This window comes from Natator depressus, chromosome 2 (assembly GCF_965152275.1).
Source record: "Natator depressus isolate rNatDep1 chromosome 2, rNatDep2.hap1, whole genome shotgun sequence".
Lineage (NCBI taxonomy): Eukaryota > Metazoa > Chordata > Testudines > Cheloniidae > Natator > Natator depressus.
The window spans coordinates 151,825,780-151,845,903 of NC_134235.1; the positions used below are offsets into that span (position 1 = coordinate 151,825,780).

A 20,124-nucleotide genomic window follows, 5' to 3' on the forward strand; every position below is an offset into this window, starting at 1 on the left:
TGAATCCTGCTTCCACTGTGCTACCAGGGGACGTGTGTTATGTACTTTAACATACCTTCACAGGAAGTGGCTGCTCTAGAAACATAAAAAGGCGTATTGGAGGCAGAGAAGGGCGTGCTGTCATTTAATTGCAAGTGGAAGCAGAAATTATAATAGACAAATTCTTTTCTCTGTAGATACAGCCGATATAGTATATTACAACTTGAGTCATTCAGGCCGGTTGGTAAAATGTCCCTAGAGGTAGGATTAACTGAATGAGGACCCTTACAAGTTTAGGGGATAATATTCCACATATGGAAATTGAACCATAGTAATGTTACCTTGTCCATGTCTGACATTGCACAGAAACAAATCTAGAGGACTATTACAAGCCAAACACTACTTTGGATCTAAGTAGGCAGATCTGGATTAAAACAAATAGGAACTACTACATGATGCTCCTTTATCACACCAACCTTTTTAAAAACAATAGAAACTTACAGATTCTTTTCCAGGAAAAGAATTTGCTTCTTTGTTCTTTAAATCACAACAGAGATGGGAAAGATATATCAGGTCACCTTGTCCACCAACCCACCTCTCCCTGTCAGTACAGGATTGTTCCCTTCAGCATATTATCAACTACTGCAAGCAGTCCAGTTTTAAAATATTCACACATTGCGGTTTCTATCAGTTCCTGTGGGATATAGTTATTACACAGCTCAATAGACTTCACTGTTAGGAAGTTTTTCAAGTTTCTTTTGCTCACCCTAACTCTATTCCATCCCAGTAGTTATATCTGCTTGCATCGCTCCAAGCCACATATCTCCGTCCTTGTGTTGTGTTTTGTAGTGCCAAGCCTTCGGTGCAAGGTCTGCAATCCTGCCTGCTCCAAAGTCGGAGTTCACAAGGGTTAGGAAGGTTCCTTATGTCATCCCTCAATGACACAGAATCCGATCTTGAATAAACAGAGTCCCTGAAGTGAGCTTCTCCATTGATGGTGTAACTCAGAATTATAACAAAACCCAACCTGCAGATCAATTCTGGGAAGAGAAACAGCTGCTGGGACTTCTTGTACCTAGCTACGATGATTCTTAAAAACTGTGTTAATCCTTTGAAAGTGAGCACCACATTAACATGGCATCCAGCTTTTCAAAGAAAGGGCTGGGTGTGTTTCCTCTCTTCTGACACTAGTATCTTGCTGCTAACATCAGTAGCAGAATTCTCAAGCTTTGCAGCTGAACTTCCCAGTGGATGAGAAATCATTGACCAAAGTCTGGGTATACTCTAAATGTAATTTGCTCTATTTGTACATATATACCAGTCCTGGAGCAGAGATGCTCACAAAGAACTTGCAGGACAATCTCTTCTTCCAGAAATCAAAGTCCAACACCAAATGTCCACTTCTCCAAGAGCAACTCTGTAGCAAGAATGATTCTAGCAGAGAACAAACCTTATTGCTGATTCTTGCATAATCAAACTAACAACACATCTTCCCAAGACTGCAAGTCTTCTCAAGGCTGCCCATTGGCTTGCACACTAGGGAAAACAAAAAAGCAAAAAAACTTGGAAGACTGGGCGTAACAGCAATTTGGTGACACCTGCCACAAGGTAAATGTAACTAAAAATGGGCAAATTATCTTGTCCTCGAGGTCACAGATCAAGTTTAAGACCTTATTGCAAATCTACATTAGCACTGGCTTATTGCATGACTTTGAACTCTGAATAGTTCAGAAGGAGTTACAGTCATACATCCAGATTAGCAGATTACATTTATAGTATAACACATTCCTAGAAAGGAAAAGTAATTTTCACATTTTCTAGCGATTTATGGGTGATTATTAATAGTCTCCAAAGCTAGTGTGTTTTATCGTTGTTCAAGTTGTTGATTAGTTCTGTTAATAAGGGTTACTTGAGGTGCATTTTAAAGGGGAGGCAAAAGTCTCTAGGAATTGGTACAGTGTTATTGAAACAATTCAGAACACGTAACTAAATTTGATTACATAGGAATTGGGAAATTTAATCCTAGACTACTATATAGATTGGATTATTTCAAATAACATAGGTTAGCTGGGATATGGGTGTCTCGGGGCCTGTTATGCTGGGTAGTAACTATACATGGGTAATAACTATACATGCTCCATTGAGGACGTTGTTTTTTTAAAAAAGAACTGTGTTCTTTGAAAAGACTTTGCTTTCCTGTCTCATTAATAATCCAAGGGGGTGTGCTCTGACCTGTCAAAGAAGCTTAAAAGGGCTATTTGCAGCAATCTGCTAAAATATGTATTTAAGGTTTTTAAGAGAAGTATTTAAATACATGTTTAAAAATATATGAAAACAACTTTAAAGTTATCAACTGGAATAGTGTCAGAGCAGATCTCTGGATGTCTTCAGTAAAGATACTAACCCACACTTCCAAGTGATGTCACTAATCTTGACAGGGAACAACATGAAATGGAATTTAATGGGTGGGACATGATCACTCTTAGAAGGTGATTAAAAGATGTTGTTCCCATTCTCACTATGCAACTATACTAGTTTAGTGGAATAAGACCTTGGCTGTACCAGCTGTGACTGTCATTTTGCATTCAGTTGTGCACATTCTAACCCTCAAGGGAACTTAGATTGGTACAAACCACACTACCACCAGCTTTAGGATTCGGAACATTTTTAAAACTCCATTATGGGTTAGAACGTACACTCTTTGAATGGACAGCAATAGTGCACCAGACTTTGCCTGGAGGTAAACCATTATGGAAAACCTAAAAGCCTGATGTCTAGTATTCTGAGAACTATTGGTCTAACTACAGTGCCGTGGGAACCATTAACCTGAAGTGAATGATGCTTTATTCTATTTCTTTAGCCAATGCATTCGCAGAAATACATTGTATGCTCCATTTTAAAATATATACAGCACTGATCTGTGTGTCCTAGTGACAGAGAGTTAATAATGTATCCAGTGAAGTCAGGCTCTCTTTCTGCTTGCTGAATATCAGATCATTTCTTCGTCAAACATTTTCATTATCCGAAGCTATCTGGAAACAGCTTCTCGAATTTTTTCCTCTATGAATGCAAATATTTTAAAGTTAAGATATATGGCTTAGCTCTGATTGCTCAGCTCAGTCACATAGTACTCTTTGTCTTCCCTGATTGAGGCTGTGATGCAGCAAGAACATGCTTAACTTTAAATACATGAGTAGTCCCATTGAAGTTGATGGAGCTACTCAGTGCTTACAGTTAAACATGTACATAAATGCATTTCTGGTGTGGAGTCTGCATGAGCACGAGACCTGCAGGTGCAAATTCTTGAAAGTGTATACTTAAATTGTGGTTTCTGTAATCAAATCTGAGCATATGACTCTACTGACTAATCTAGCAAGATGGGTTGGAATAGCATCTTCCAAACTTTGGTAATAGACCTCACCTTTCTTGTTCTCTTAGACGTAGGCTGGGGTCGAATTGGGGGTGGAAACAGTGCTCTTCTAGACTGAATGCACATCTCAGTTGCCACACACTTGAGTTGCCAGAATGTGATGCAGTCCACAGTAGATTGTAGAGATGTTCAGAATATAAGTAGGCATGTTCTGCTTAAATCCTTGGGTTGGCTCCCTCCTGGTTTACTCTGATATCCTACTCAGCTCTCTTCCTTATCTCTCTCTTGTGGCTGCAGGGATTGGAAAAACAAGCGGTGGTATTTGTCCCAAACAATCCTGACATATCAATTGTTGCCAATATGTTTCAGCATCAATGCTCCACTGGGTCGAAAAGAGACAGTCTTCTTTCAAAGATATGGTTTGAAATTGTCCATAGACTGAAGCAGACATTACTACACTGGCTACCTAAGTTCCCTCTAAGCCTCGCAGCCACGCAGCAGGCTATCAAGGGTTGCACAGGTGGGGAGAGGCACTTCTTCCCCGGCCTCAGCCCCAGAGCTGCTGTGGCAAGAGAGGGCTGGAGGGAGTCCTCTCTCCCTGCTGCAGCCCCAGGGCATCCTGTACCCCAAGCCCCTCATCCCCAGCCCCACCCCAGAGCCCGCACCCCCAGCCAGAGCCCTCAACCCCCGCATCCCAACCCTTTGCCCCAGCCCTGAGCCCCTCATCCTCGGCCCTACCCCAAAGCCCTCTCCCCCCTGGACCCCAATCCTCTGCCCCAGCCCTGAGCCCTCTCTTGCATCCTGAAACCCTCATCCCTGGCCCCACCCTACAGCCCTCAGCCCCAGCCAGAGCTCTCACCCCCCACCCCAACCCTCTGCCCCTGCCCTGAGCCCCCTCCCACACTCCAAACCCCTCAGCCCCACCCCCACCACACATCACCTTCATATTGGTGCACATAACAAAATTCATTCCACACATGGATGTAAAAAATTAGAGGGAAGATTGCTGGCTACACTTTGTTAATATTGGGGCAGGAGAGGGGGAATAAAGCTTAGCTCCTGGAGACAATGCATGAAATTTTGGCTCCACTGATGTCGATGGCAAAACTTCTATTGACTTCAGTTGGGCCAGGATTTAACCCAATATGGCTGCCATCAGGAGGAAATTTCGGTTTATCGAGCTACTGTGAGCTAGTCCAATTTGAGCTGTGGACATGCGACAGAATTGGCGAAGCTATCTGGGGTATAACTCCTCTAACACCTTTTATTGTTTTCTCTTTTGAGGCATCCCTTACAATATTTTCCTTTAGGAGGAAGTCTCCAAAATGAAAAGTGTTCTGGTGCTGTTGGTAACATGAATTAAAAGTGCTCATTGGATGATTTGAGTACTATATATGAAGTATAATAGCTACAAGGAATTTATCTGTAGCCTTATCTGGTATAAACAGAATTAACATCAGAAAAACAGGTGGGACACACAGGAAATTTTGCAAACAAACTAATTATCTGACCAGCATGGTTTTCAGATTTATTGGAAATATTTTTACATTTTGCTTGCAATTATCTTAAATTCTTCAAGAGATGGCACATCTCATGTTAGGTTTCAGTCCAGAAGTAATGTGGTTTAGAAAGTTTTAAAAAGGAGGCTCAGTCTTTCAGAACTATTCAATTGTGAAATAAATGTGTCTAAAAAGAAGTATGATAGTGAAACATGAAGATCCAACAGCAAAATGTGAGTTCCAGTGAATAGTCAGGCATTTGGCACAAAACAGTGGATTAAATAAACACTCAATGAGGATCCTGAGAAAATAAAAAGGGACTAGGAAATTTGCTCAGAGGTAAGGAAAAACTAATTGGCCATAGTGGACCCCTGAGAAAAACAGGTGAAAGACCATCCCAGCTCCTCTAACACCCCCCCCGCCCCGAAGTGATTAATTATTGATATCCTTAACTGATCTTTTGTGCAGTCTGTCAGCTTGATACCAGCATTACTCAACCACAGTGAGAGGTTAATAGAGCCACATTATATTTTCAAATGTTGAAGATGTTGTATACATCAGCTTCTGTTTGGTAGCATTGTTTTCACTTTCTTTTTTGAATTCTAGTGTATGTATTTTCAAGTCTTAATTCCTAGAATAATCCCACTTTGAGTCATGTTTAATTATGCTATTGGCAATGTTCTGTCTCTGTGGGATTATGGACCAGATTTTGTGCCTGCTATTAATTAAATGCACAATTTTGTTGGCTACACTAAAAGTTAGAAGGCTTTCACACACAAATCTAATAGTTAGATAGCTGCATTCTATACCCTGTGCTCACATTTGATTGCACCTGCAGAACTGCATTCAGATTTATTTGCAAGAACAAAATGACAGGTTCAATATCCAGGTTGAGGTCCCTTTGAAAATTCAGTCGTGTATAGTTTCATAGATGATCATTTGAGCCTCCTGATTTCGCAACCTTTCTCTCTGAGTACCGTCCGCAGTAGAGACAGCTTACTTTTATTTTCTGTTTAGCATTTTACAAATTCCATCACTATTTTATGAGTGCCCTTAGCTGGTGTCTTACTCCCAGTTAGCTCATGATCACTTACACCCCAGATTTGTACCCCCTTTCAATCAGCTGTCATAATTTCTCCCTGGGAAGTACCACATTTAAACTCACCTCCCGTTTGGCTTCATTTTCAATTCAGCATTGAATAGTCAATGTGTTTTGAATATTTGTGCCTCTTTTTTTCTTCCTTTCTTGGCTGTAGCACTCATTTCGTATTGCAACTGCTTCATTTGAAGCCTTGTACATTGTAATGTTGTTTCTACTGTAATGCTGTTTAATGTAGCAACACAAACCTGGCAAGTGACCTGAATTTCACAGATCAAACTGCAATCACACAGGAGACTTGGGGACCTGCAACAAGAATGTTTGTTTAGCTCCCGCTGCTCTGTTCCCTGCCCATGATCCTACTGCTCCCCCATCTGACCTTCCATGCAATTTTTACTGCTTATTCTTGGGTTATTTTACTGGTTATCTAGGTGTACGGTGTGCTGGCAGTTCCTGTTGGGATATGACATAGGCAGCCCCTGATTAGCTGTCTGTCTGGGTAGCAGAGACACAGTTAATAATTTGAGTCATTGAAAATAAGTTGCATGATGTTAGGGCACTTTCCAGTATCTCGTAGGCATCACTTGCCAACCAGACTCAGCGTGACAAGGATCTGCTCCTCATCTAATGTTTTATATGAACCATTTGAAAATTATAATATGTTAATAATTTGAAACAACGATAAGAAATATAAATAATACTTTATAGAAGATCAGGTTGAAGTATTGAAAAAGTCCTGTGGTAGGAGACAGTGCTTTGAATACGTTGGGAGAAAGTGACTTTCTTACACTGGCGATTTTGCTAGCACCGTATAATATCCACAACATACAACGCAGAGAGGGTAGGTAATAGGTGTAGGGTATGTAACTGAGAAACTGAGATGCCATTTGTTTTGGTGTACTGTACCTTTTAAATGTCTAAGCCCTCTCCCTGTGTTCAGCAGCCATTTTTGTTCTCAGGGCTGAGTGCAGACTGACATGGGTGATGCACGCTGTGCACTCTCTCCTGGAAATGCTACTTTTGTCCCTTTTGGTATTGTTGTTCTCTTCATCTTTAGTAAGTCTTTCTCGCTGAAAGTTTTGTGATTGCTCTTTGTGTTTGGAACAACATAACAGTAGGGCCAGGTACTAATGACCTAAAGACATCAATACCTTGATTTATTCATACTATACCTGCAGTTTATGGCCTACTTTGACTTACAGGCCCCATTTGCCTTTTTGCCCACTCCCTACTCAGAAATGGTGAACCTGTGTTCAGACAAAAATCAGGGCAGGCCAATAAATGTTCAGTACTTACCTGTGCATTACTGTGTGTTTGTGAAACCTTGCCTTGGAAAGCGCATTGCTCAGGTAACATAAGTGAGGAATAAAACAGTTTCAGTGATCGCACAGTAGGTGCTGTGTAGCATTTTACTATTTTTTTTTAATCTTGTGAAGTGAACATCATCTTGCAATGTGGGATCATCGATACAGTGATTCAAAGTTGTCTGATTTGGGGCCCAAGGATTTGAGGGTGTATTTGTGCCTTTTGGTCTGTTGTTAACATGCTACTAACACTTTTTGAGATGTGACGGGTGATATTGTATATGCTATGCACTGATCTCCCTGGCTCAGTCAGATGGTGCTTCTTAATAGTGCTAGGGTGCAGGATTTTTCCTTCTCAGCATCCATCTACATTTACTGACATCCCCCATTTTCTTTTCATATCCTTAATCTCCCTGGCACAGAGGAATGCCTAGTGAAACGCCCACAGCTAGATCTGGTGCTGTAGGGTTTATCCTTCCTGCTTGCTGGATATATCACCTTTTCATTAAGCAGAGTGAGTTTTTCCAGCTGGTGGATCTCTGAAACAGAGAAATTAGCCTTTCTTCTGGGACCTTGTATAGCTGGCTGTGCACTATATACTATGGTCTGTTTTCCCTACCAGGAAACGCAGTTTTGAGCATGAAATACAATATTTAGGTAAGCATTTAACATTTGCATAGAATCATAGAAGATTAGGGTTGGAAGAGACCTCAGGAGGTCATCTAGTCCAAGCCCCTGCTCAAAGCTAAATTAGCCCAGCCAGAGCTCTGTCAAGCCAGGCCCTAAAAACCTCTAAGGATGCAGATTCCACCACCTCCCTAGGTAACCCATTCCAGTGCTTCACCACCCTACGAGTGAAATAGTGTTTCCTAATATCCAACCTAGACCTCTCCCACTGCAACTTGAGACCACTGCTCCTTGTTCTTGCACATGAAAGCCTGTCAGGAATTTGTGATCCTAACGTCACATTCAGTCATACGATTGTGCCCAGATTTCATAGGCGATGACAAAATCACCTTTATCTCCCCTGAGTGATTGACGTGACCTATTTGACATTGGGGTTTGATTTGGCACCTGCAGCCCTGCATATGTGAGGCTTCTCAGTCACTGGGATAACTCCGCTGACAATCTGTCTCGAAATGGGATTCAGAAACAACGAGGATTCCACTGAATGGGTTAACTTGGGAGGTTGTAGCAGTCAGAAACATGGCACAGTGCATCTGTGAAAGGATCCATGGAGCTGAATGCTAATGTTGTCTCCTCTTGGAGTGCTTCTGTTTCCTAAGAGTGGCAGAGTCCACTCCTTCCTCCTTCCTAAGTGGCTCTGTGGCTTGTTTTAGCACCAGTAGACCCAGTGTTTTTTGTGCCCTTTCTTGCCTCCCCTCAGAGAGCAATTATGGGTCTGTGTTTCATCCTGCTGATGGAAGCTGATTCCCTGTAGCCAATGACTTCCCCTCTCCCACTCTGCCTGGGCAGACTCAGTGAGTATGTCTGGGCAATTGCCAGCCATATTAAGGCTGCAGTTGGTTGTCCTGGAACATCAATCACTTCTCCTTCTCTTCCTTGGCCCACCCACAACAAGCTGTGTGTGTCTCGGGCACCCAAGTGAGTCAGAGATTTGGGGTCCTGCAGGTTCTCCTATTTTCTAAAGCCTCCTAACAAGCTCCCATTCAGGGTTACCAGGAAAACTTTTTATACTGCCATTTTTCCCAGCTGCTGTTTCTGGGTTGCTGCCTGTGAAAACTGCTCTTTAGTAAGTCCCCAAAATGGCAAGGGGACTGTAGTAATATGAAGAATGCTTGCTTAGCTCCTCAGACAAGAGCTGAAGAGAGAGAAAAACGTAAGCTGCTAGTTTGTACTTGCAAAGTTAGATGCCCACATGAGCTTCTGTTAACTGAGGTTTTCCAATTAGCATCTTCTAAGACAAACCCACTTAATCTGTACTTTCTTCTGTACTTTCCACAGTATGCATCCGATGAAGTGAGCTGTAGCTCATGAAAGCTTATGCTCAAATAAATTGGTTAGTCTCTAAGGTGCCACAAGTCCTCCTTTTCTTTTAATCTGTCCAGTAATGGGTTTTGCTTTCAAAGGCCACCATTTGGAATCAGTTCAGGACCTAAACTATTTTACTCAACAATGGGCAAGATGTAGTAAGATGGGATGGATGGGTGGTAACACTGTGACTTTAGAGAGCTTTCTAGCATGCTTTTGTTGCTGCACCTCATTGGGCTGTAAAGACCACGTCTACACTACGAATTCCGGGCGACCACAAGTTATGCTGACATAAAGCTGCTGCCATTAGTATATCACTTGTGTGTACGCATACTTAACTTCTCGCATCAGTGCTGCACATATTCACCAGGAGTGTTTCTGTCGACATAGGCCCTGACTCCACCCCTGCCGCGCCCCCTCCCGCCCATGCCCTACCCCCATTCCAACCCCTTCCCCAAAGTCCACGCCCCAACTCCGCCCCCTCCCTGCCCCTATTCGACTCCTTCCCCAAATCCCCGCCCCAGCCCTGCCTCTTCCCCGCCTGCTCCCCTAAATGCGCCTGCAGTCCCGCTCCTCCCCCCTCCCTCCCGGAGGTGGCGGTGAGGTGAAGTGGGGCGGGGAGGGGAGATTGGCTGCCAGTGCGTGCAGAGCACCCGGTAATTTTTCCCCGCGGGTGCTCCAGCCGCAGAGCACCCACGGAGTCAGCGCCTATGTGTGTTGATGCATAGTGAGGTGCACCATGATAGGTATCCCAGTGTACAACCCACCACTGTCCAGCACGCTGTCTTTTGGGAAGTGTTGGCAATGCATGGTGGGACAGAAACGAGTCACACGGGGGGACTAGGAGCAAGGGGTCAACTTCCCAGCATGCAACTGTATCCATCCCATAATGTCATCTATATCCCATAATTGTCATGACGTTTTAAAAAATCCCACAAACTCCCATGGCTCTCGTCGCAGTCTGCCATAAACATGGAGCCTGCACAGCTCTGCACTATTGTCATAAGCACTGAAAGCACAGGATGCATGATCCTCCAGTATTTGCAGAGCCATAAGAAGAACTGAATCACTGGGGGAAATGTTGATTTCTTGGAGGACAGATTGTTGTGGGAAATGGGGAGAGCTAACTCAAGACTGTTGTTAGCATTCATGGAGCAGCTGCAGATGGTGGAGCGCCACTTCTGGGCCTGAGAACTGAGCACTGACTGGGGGGATGGCATCATACTGCAGGCTTGGGATGACAAGCAGTGGCTGAAGAACTTTCAGATGGGCAAGGCCACATTCCTGGATCTGTGTGCCAAGCTTGCCCCCGCCCTCCCGCACAGGGACACCAGAATGAGAGCTGCTCTTACAGTGGAGAAGTGAGTGGCAATCGAACTATGGAAACTTGCAATGCTGGATTGCTACCTGTCAGTGGGAAATCATTTTGGACATGGGAAATCTGCTGTGGGAGCCGTTGTCACGCAAGTGAGCAGGGCCGTTAATCGTGTTCTGCTACACAGGACTGTGACTCCTGGCAGTGTGCAGGACATTGTGAATGGATTTGCAGGAATGGGGTTCCCGAACGGCAGTGCAGCAATAGGCAGCATGCACATCACTAGTATGACACCTTGCCACAGAGTACATCAACAGAAAGGGTTACTTTTCTATGGTAATGCAAGTGCTGGTGGATCAGCGGAGACACTTCATCAGTATCATTGTTGGCTGGTCAGGGACGGTGCATGATGCTCACATCTTTAAGAGCACAGAAGTGTTCAGGAAGCTGCAAGCAGGGACTTTCTTTCCTGACCAGTAGATTACCATTGGCAATGTTTGAAATGTCAGTAGTGATCCTGTGGGACCTAATCTACCCCTGGCTTCCCTGGCTCATGAAGCTGGACGATGGCCACCTCGACAGCACTAAGGAAAGATACAGTTACCGACTCAGCAGGTGCAGAATGACAGTTGAATGCGCTTTTGGTAGACTGAAGAGATGCTGGCATTGTTTACTCACATGATTGGGATGTTTCTTTCACTGAGATCCAATGGTTATAGCTGCCTGCTGTGTTCTGCACAATACCTGTGAAGCAAAGGGTGAAGACTGCCACCGGCGTGGAGGTGGAGTGGCTGTCTGGTGAGTTTGAACAGCCAGACGTAAGGGCTAGTAGAAGAACTCAAAGCAGAGCTATACAGCTCAGGGAGGCTTTGAAAGAGCACCTTAAAAATGAACCACAGTAATGCGTCATTGTGTACTGTACTGTACCTGGCCCTGATGTTTTGGGGCCTGTTAGGAATTGTGTGGTGCTTAGTGTACATCTATGACTATCACACTATCAATGCACCTATTCATTTTGTGGTGCTTGCTGTACATTTATGATTATTACATTGCTTGTTTGTCACTGATCCTGTGAATTGTGTCACACTGTCTAGTAATGAGTAAGTGGGTGTTTTCTGAACTGCTAGGCACTCTGCAGCATACACTGCAGACTCATAAAGATGAATTATTTTCCAAATAGAATTTTATTCAGTAACAAAAGCAGTACAAAGAAAGATCTGTGCAATTTAAAAGCAAATACATTAAAACTTAATAAATTAATGGAACCAAACTTAACAAGGGAAAAGAACATTCATGTCCATTTTACTTACATATACAGCAACTGAAGCTTTCATAGATCCGTGCATGAGAAACTGTGGTTGTCCTTAATGGAGTGGTGTGATGCTATGTGATTAAACATGACCATGTATATCATTGATATTGCCACTGTTAGACAATTGCAACAAATCTTGTACAAAGTATATCGTGTAAGATGTCAATGGAAAAGTTATGATTTGCTGAATATGATTATCCTGTTTGTATCTGAAGTTATGAATATTGACTATGTACCAGTATTTCAAATGTGTTTGCTCCTGGGGTAACATCCACAAGGTAGTTTACATCCAGTCTAGCCTGCACATTGTGAATGGACCATTCAAGTTGATGGCCCATTAATAAACACAACAGGCCATTGAAGATGCTTGTCCTGTCCCAGTGAGCCTTCCTGTGGATGCTTTAGTCAAAATATGAGTAATGGCTACTCTTATTAAGTCATCAAAGCATGCAAGGGCATGTGACCCTGGACTCCACCTTGTACCTATAATTTTATACAAACGAAGCATGTGTGTTTTCCCTCCACATGGGAAAAGGTATAAAAGATCATGGAAGCATCTCCATTTTGCCTCTTTTCTGCTCTGATCTCTTGACTATGGACTTACATTAAAAGTAGGGCTGTCAATTAATTGCAGTTAATTCACATGATTAACTCAAAAAAATTAATCACAATAAAAAAATTTATCGCAATTAATCGCAGTTTTAATCAGACTGTTAAACAATAGAATACGAATTGAAATGTATTGTGTATTTTGGATGTTTTTCTACATTTTTCAAATATATTGATATCAATTACAACACAGAATACAAAGTGTACAGTGCTTACTTTATATTTTTATTACCTATATTTGCCCTGTAAAAATGATAGAAAAAATAGTATTTTTCAATTCACCTCATACAAGTACCATAGGGCAATCTCTTTATTGTGAAAGTGCAACTTACAAATGTAGATTTTTTTTGTTACATAACTGGACTCAAAAACAAAACAATATAAAACTTTAGAGCCTACAAGTCCACTCAGTCCTACTTCTCATGCAGCCAGTCACTAAGAGAAACAAGTTTGTTTACATTTACGGGAGATAATGCTATCCGCTTCTTATTTACAAGGTCACTTGAAACTGAGAACAGACATTCACATGGCACTTTTGTAGCCGGCACTGCAAGATATTTACGTGCCAGGTATGCTAAACATTCATATGCCCCTTCATGCTTTGGCCACCATTCTAGAGGACATGCCTCCATGCTGATGACGCTCGTTAAAAAAATGTGTTAATTAAATTTGTAACTGAACTCGCTGGGGGAGAATTGTATATCTCCTGTGCTGTATTTTACCTGCATTCTGCCATATATTTCATGTTATAGGAGTCTTGGATGATGACCCAGCACATGTTGTTCATTTTAAGAACACAAATTTGACAAAATGCAAAAAAGGTACCAATGTGAATTTCTAAAGATAGCTACTGCACTCAACCCAAGATTTAAGAATCTGAAGTGCCTTCCACAATCTGAGAGGGACAAGGTGTAGACCATGCTTTCAGAAGTTTTAAAAGAGCAACACTCTGATGCGGAAACTGCAGAACCCAAACCACCAAAAAAGAAAATCAACCTTCCGCTGGTGACATCTGATTCAGATGATGAAAATGAACATGCGTTGCTCTGCCCTGCTTTGAATCGTTATTGAGCAGAACCCATCATCAGCATGGTTGCATGTCCTCTGGAATGGTGGTTGAAACATGAAGGGCCATATGAGTCTTTAGCGCATTTTGCCCATAAATATCTTGCAAAGCTGGCTACAACAGTGCCATGCGACCACCTGTTCTCATTTTCAGGTGACATTGTAAACAAGAAGCAGGCAGCATTATCTCCTGAAAATGTAAACAAATGTGTTTGTCTGAGCGATTGGCTGAACAAGAGGTAGGAGTGAATGGACTTATAGGCTCTAACTTTTTGTACAGTTTTATTTTTGAATGCAGTTATTTATTGTTTGTACATAACTCTACATTTGTAAAATGTATTCAATTTTCATGATAAAGAGATAGGACTACAGTACTTGTATTAAGTGAATTGAAAAATACTATTTTATTTTTACAGTGCAAATATTTATAATAAAAATAAATATAAAATGAACACTGTACACTTTTTATACTGTGTTGTACTTGAAATCAATATATTTGAAAATGTGGAAAACACCCAAAATATTTATATAATTGGTATTCTATTATTATTTAACAGTGCATTTAACTCTTGCTGTTCACACCAGGGGCCTGTAGGGTAAGTTAGTACCGACCTGCACTTGGCTTGCCCGTGCTTGAATGCTGAGACTGACTGGACTGCTATGGAGTCTCAAACAGGTCCTGGCTCACAGCAATACTGGACCTCTCAGTCGCATGTTTCCCATCCTCCTCCTCACTCTTGCTGTTCACACCAAGGGCCTGTGACTCAGGCTCCTCTGAGGTATCCACAGTGGTGTGTGGGATGGTGGTGGGGTCTCCACCATGTAGTTCTTTGAAAAAACAGTAGGTCTGTGGCTCAGCACTGGATTGACTGTTGTCCTCCCTGGCTTTCTGATATGCCTGATGCAGTTCCTTTGCTTTCAAGAGGCACTGCTGCTGATCCCTGTCATATTCCTTCTCCTGCATCCCCTGTACAATTGACTCATAGATGACCCCCGTTTCTACAGCTGGTCTGTAGGGGTGCCTGCACAGCCTCGTCTCCCCACAGGCCCAGGAGATCCAATATCTCCTGACTACTCCAAGCTGGAGCACATCTGGAACATGTAGCCGGCATGGTGAGCTGGGCTTTTGCATACAACAGTGGAGATGTGCTAGGTGTGCTTGCCAAGCTTGGCAATCTGGAATAGGCATTTTAACAATTCACAGGGTTTAAAGGGGGGGGAGGCCTGCTGGTCTCTGTAACCATGGGCAGTGGAGTTCACAATTGTGACCAGAGCAGTGAATCCAAAGCATTGTGGGACAGCAGCTAGAGGACTGTTAGGGTCGACTTAGGTAATGCAGTGTCTACACTCGCACTGTGTTGACATCAGTACATCAACCATGGCTCAACACTGCTCGGGGAGGTGGTGTTACTGCATCACAGTAACAGGGCCCTTATATCAGTGGGAGACAAATTTAAGTGTAGACACATTCACAACTAGGTTGACGCAAGGCGGCTTACATCAATCTAACTTTGTAGTGTAGACCAGGACAAAAAGAAGAGACACCAAGGACTCTCCTTTCTCCTTCCCTGAAGTCTCACATTAAAATATTTCAATAGGTAGAGCTTACACAATTCCAAAATCACCACTACACAGCTGACTATGGGACATATATTTGAAGTCACACAAATGTAGCTAACAATAACTTAGTACTAGTTAGCTACTAACGTCTATGTTATTAGTGCTAAGTAATATTATTATTAATACTAACATGAATTGAATGCTAAAAAATAAAGTAACATGTCTTGATTCTAAACAGAGAAGTGTCAGTTCTTTGTCAGCAAAATGACCTTTTTAGGAGACAAGTTATTCACTACAACCAGCAAGAAGAGAATTGCAGGCTGTGGGAAATACGTTCAGACTTACTAACCAAAATAAATACAAGAAAGTGTAATGCAAGCAGCTACAGTTCCTAGGCAAATACACACATGAAATACATCCCTGCAGCTCTGAGTGTGTGAAGGCCTGAGAGCTAGCGGGGTTTTCACTCTGATGCTTTGTCACCAGAAGAGATACTGAGGTGTGACAAGGAAGGCAGAGGAGCTGCCTCTGAGTCAGGCATTCCAAGGCAATATGGACCTGCTTCTCAACTAACACCTGACAATTCAAGCATCAAGTAGGCCTAGGGAAGAAACAAGGAGTGCAGGAGAAAAATGGGACCGGCACAGCATAGAAGCAATTGCCCATCAAGTAGGGGGACATTGTTCTGTTGAAGAAAAAGGGTTCTTTTGCTCTGACTCCCTGCAGCTAAACCTTTCAGTGCGCTCAGTCTCAAGGCAGGGTTGTTCCTCACCTCCGTACTCCTGGCTTTAACTCCCAGACAGAACAACCCACCTTGCCCTCATCCTCACTCCCCTTCCTTGAACAAACCGCCCACCTCTCTCTTATGTCCCACTTCCCAGACAGATCCACTCCTCCCCATACTTATTTCTTCCCAGACAAACTTACTCCCTCTTTATGATAGCCCTGCTCTTCCTCTTCCTCCTTACCTCCCCCCAGAAGGACCTACTTCTGCCCATGCCCAGCTCCCCTACCTTTCCTTATCCTGTGCCCATCTCACTTTGCCTTCCCTCCCACTTACTGGGAGTCTTCTACCTAGTCTGTCGTCTTTCCTCCGACTCCTTGATGGATTCCTTCCCTCCCCTGCTTGCTGCCTGACTATGAGTTCTGTCTCACAACAGTACATCTGGAATCCTAGAAAGATTTAACAAAATGTGATGCAGCCAGGGAGCAAAAAGGTGGGCATGAGGGCCATGATGTAAATGGTCAGCATGGCAAAAGGGCTGTGGACAGCTTATCGCATGCACTTACAATTTCAGGATCAAATTTCCTGCCAGCCTCCTTAACTGAGTCCACAAAATATGCAAGCAGAAAACACACACTTGTGCACCCAAACTGGTATCTGTATGTGCTCAAAAAGTACTTGAATGCACAAATGGACAATTCAGTGTGGGCACAAATGGGGGATTTTGCTTTTGCCCCCAGGTATATGGCTCACCAGATATTGCACTCATATTTTTGGAGGGCAGTTTGAAATGAGAATGAATTTCAAGCCTACCACAAAAATGCAAGATCAGCTCTGCCCCCTGTTCGGTTCTTGTCTGAAGGACCCACTACACCTGAATTAGGGAAGAGGAGTTGTAGTGGATTAGGCCTTCCTAAAGATAATGGGGGAAGCTGGGCGGGGGATTGACTCCTAGGGCCTCACTGGATGAGGAAGGATGGAAAGCAAAGTGGTTGGTTGTACCAGGGGTAAAGGAGAAGGTGATTGTGCTGCTCAGAAAAGGGCCAGAATATGGAACAAACAGGGAAGAGTTTTGAAAAAGTGTCATGGGAAGGCCCACTGTGAAGTTGTGCTAGGAAACCCAGCCATGAATGTTTATGGCACTGGGAAAATTCATATAGATGTGACAGCAAAGTCTGTGTTGCCCAAGACACTGTTACAAGGCCTGGTCATAAGGGAACAGAACACAAGTGTGAATGAATGGAACTGAAGTACATTCTAATCAATTAACCAGTGCTGATACTTTTTGATTTAGACAAAAGCACATGGGTCTCAACTGATGCCTCTAAGGATGGCTTTGGGGCAGTGTTGCTTCAAGAGAACAGAAGACAGGCCCTGGCTTTCTGTTGCATCTCTTGCAAGATTGAAAACTGAGACTGAACAAAAATACGCATAGTTAAAAAAGAATGTTTAGGTGTGTCCCATGGATGTGTGAAATTTCACAGCCACACTTACACTTTGTATCCAAAACAGAAACAGATCACAAACCTCTAACAGCAATATAAAAAAGAGTCTGAATCTCATCTCCACATAAACAAAAATTCATAGTGAATCTCTAAAGATTTAGTTATCACTTGACCTACAAACAGTGAAAGTATCTGACAGATGCAGCTGCATTCTCTTATGTGGACTTCATTATAGAAAAGTTAGCATGAACTTTCATAATGAGGACAGGTCAAGAATTTTCCATCAAAATGTGTTTTGTTTTCAATGGATAATTATTTGTTGTAAATGAACATTTTCACAGAAAATGAAAACCTATAAAAAAACACACACACACTCCAAAGCCACATATTTTTGCAGTTTTCAGTCTCCCCCCCCTCCCCCCGGGCTAGTTTTGTTGCCAAAAACTGAAATAAAAATTGTCGGGGTTGGGGGAGGTGTCTTTAAGTTTTCACAAACAGTAAAACATTTCCAACCAACTCTATCCAACCAACTACAACGGGTCCTACTAAAAGGTGAACTGTCAGGCTGGAGGGAGGTTACCACTGGAGTTCCTCAGGGATCAGTTTTGGGACCAATCTTATTTAATCTTTTTATTACTGACCTTGGCACAAAAAGTTGGAGTGTGCTAATAAAGTTTGCGGATGATACAAAGCTGGGAGGTACTGCCAATTTAGAGAAGGACAGGGATATCCTACAGGAGGATCTGGATGACCTTGTAAACTGGAGTAATAGCAATAGGATGAAATTTAATAGTGAGAAGTGTAAGGTCATGCATTTAGGGATTAATAACAAGAATTTTAGTTATAAGCTAGGGACACATCAATTAGAAGTAACGGAGGAGGAAAAGGACCTTGGAGTATTGGTTGATCATAGGATGACTATGAGCTGCCAATGTGATATGGCCGTGAAAAAAACTAATGCAGTCTTGGGATGCATCAGGAGAGGTATTTCCGGTAGGGATAAGGAGGTTTTAGTACCGTTATACAAGGCACTGGTGAGACCTCACCTGGAATACTGTGTGCAGTTCTGGTGTCCCATGTTTAAGAAGGATGAATTCAAACTGGAACAGGTAGAGAGAAGGGCTACTAGGATGATCCGAGGAATGGAAAACTTGTCTTATGAAAGGAGACTCAAGGAGCTTGGCTTGTTTAGCCTAACTAAAAGAAGGTTGAGGGGAGATATGATTGCTCTTTATAAATATATCAGAGGGATAAATACTGGAGAGGGAGAGGAATTATTTAAGCTCAGTACCAATGTGGACACAAGAACAAATGGATATAAACTGGCCACCAGGAAATTTAGACTAGAAATTAGACAAAGGTTTCTAACCATCAGAGGAGTGAAGTTTTAGAATAGCCTTCCAAGGGAAGCAGTGGGGGCAAAAGATCTATCTGGCTTTAAGATTAAACTCGATAAGTTTATGGAGGAGATGGTATGATGGGATAACATGGTTTTGGTAATTAAATATTCTTGGTAAATAGGCCCAGTGGCCTGTGATGGGATATTAGATGGGGTGGGATCCGAGTTACCCAGAAAAGAATTTTCTGTAGTATCTGGCTGATGAATCTTGCCCATATGCTCAGGGTTTAGCTGATCGCCATATTTGGGGTCGGAAAGGAATTTTCCTCCAGGGCAGATTGGAAGAGGCCCTGGAGGTTTTTCGCCTTCCTCTGTAGCATGGGGCACGGGTCACTTGCCCCGTGCCCCATGCTACAGAGGATTCTCTGCTCCTTGAAGTCTTTAAACTACGATTTGAGGACTTCAATAGCACAGATATAGGTGTGAGGTTTTTTGCAGGAGAGGTGGGTGAAATTCTGTGGCCTGCGTTATGCAGGTCAGACTAGATGATCATAATGGCCCCTTCTGACCTAAATATCTATGAATCTATCCATGATTATGTGAATCCAAGTCACGTGCCACCTAAGGCACGTTGTGCATACACTAAGAAGAAGATGACACAGCATTATCTGTGTCAATAACACAGCTGGATGGAATAGTGGTGTATGTAAAAATCATTGCTAATGAGTATGCCCTTAATTATGCAGCACAGGTGACTCTGTTTTATGCATACATCCACTGTCCAGTTTATTCCAGTGGACAGACTTGATATTCCTCAGTGTCTATAAAACATGAAAGAATTCATCAGGGACACCTAGGAACTGAAAAGCTTATGGAACTTGTGTCCTTTGACAGTGTTTGGTGGACAACAGAACTGTGTAACACTAATTTCTTCAGTCAGACGTTCAACTGACTATTAATAGAGCAGCGTAAGGGGTCCATTTTGCCAGACATGCCCCAGCTGTTAGGCAGACACATTTGAGTTGGACAGTGTGCAGAGAGAGCATATTTCGGGGAATCATGTTAGAGAGATTTCACTTTACAGATTCTCTAGAACTTGGAACTAATATTCAGAAAGTTTATGTCGGAGTGTTACAACAGGGACTTTTCTAACGGAGACAACATGTAGTTTCCCTTTGCATTGCAAGCTTGCAGCTTAAAAACAGGTCCTTAGTCCAAAGGGATTCTGTCTACCAGTTGTGAAATCTGGTGGCCCAATTACAATTTTAGACATCTCAAACCATCTGGGTACTTTAATTTTAATTCCATATAAGAAAGTATTTCTGTACAAATATTGTCTTATGTAGATATTTTTATTGGTAATTAAAATAATTATGAGAGCCTGTGGTTAAGTACCAGATTGTTAAAGAAATCATTTCAGCTACTAACCACCATGGCTGCATTAGTCCTACACATTTAGTAGACATAAATTCTTGTCTTGTTTTATGTGGACAGCAAGATTTATTGGATCAG

At 42.5% G+C, this 20,124-nt stretch overlaps 1 long non-coding RNA gene across 1 annotated transcript in view; it reads right to left on the minus strand.

Moving 5' to 3' along the window:
* Positions 1–283: 283 nt before the first annotated feature.
* LOC141981577 (uncharacterized) overlaps positions 284–20,124 on the minus strand; it is a 91,723-nt gene continuing 71,882 nt past the window's right edge. The window contains exons 2-3 of the long non-coding RNA XR_012637837.1: positions 3,401–3,640; positions 284–1,515 (exon numbers count right to left, since the gene is read on the minus strand). This is a non-coding gene — a long non-coding RNA (uncharacterized LOC141981577). The remainder of the gene's footprint in view (positions 1,516–3,400; positions 3,641–20,124) is intronic.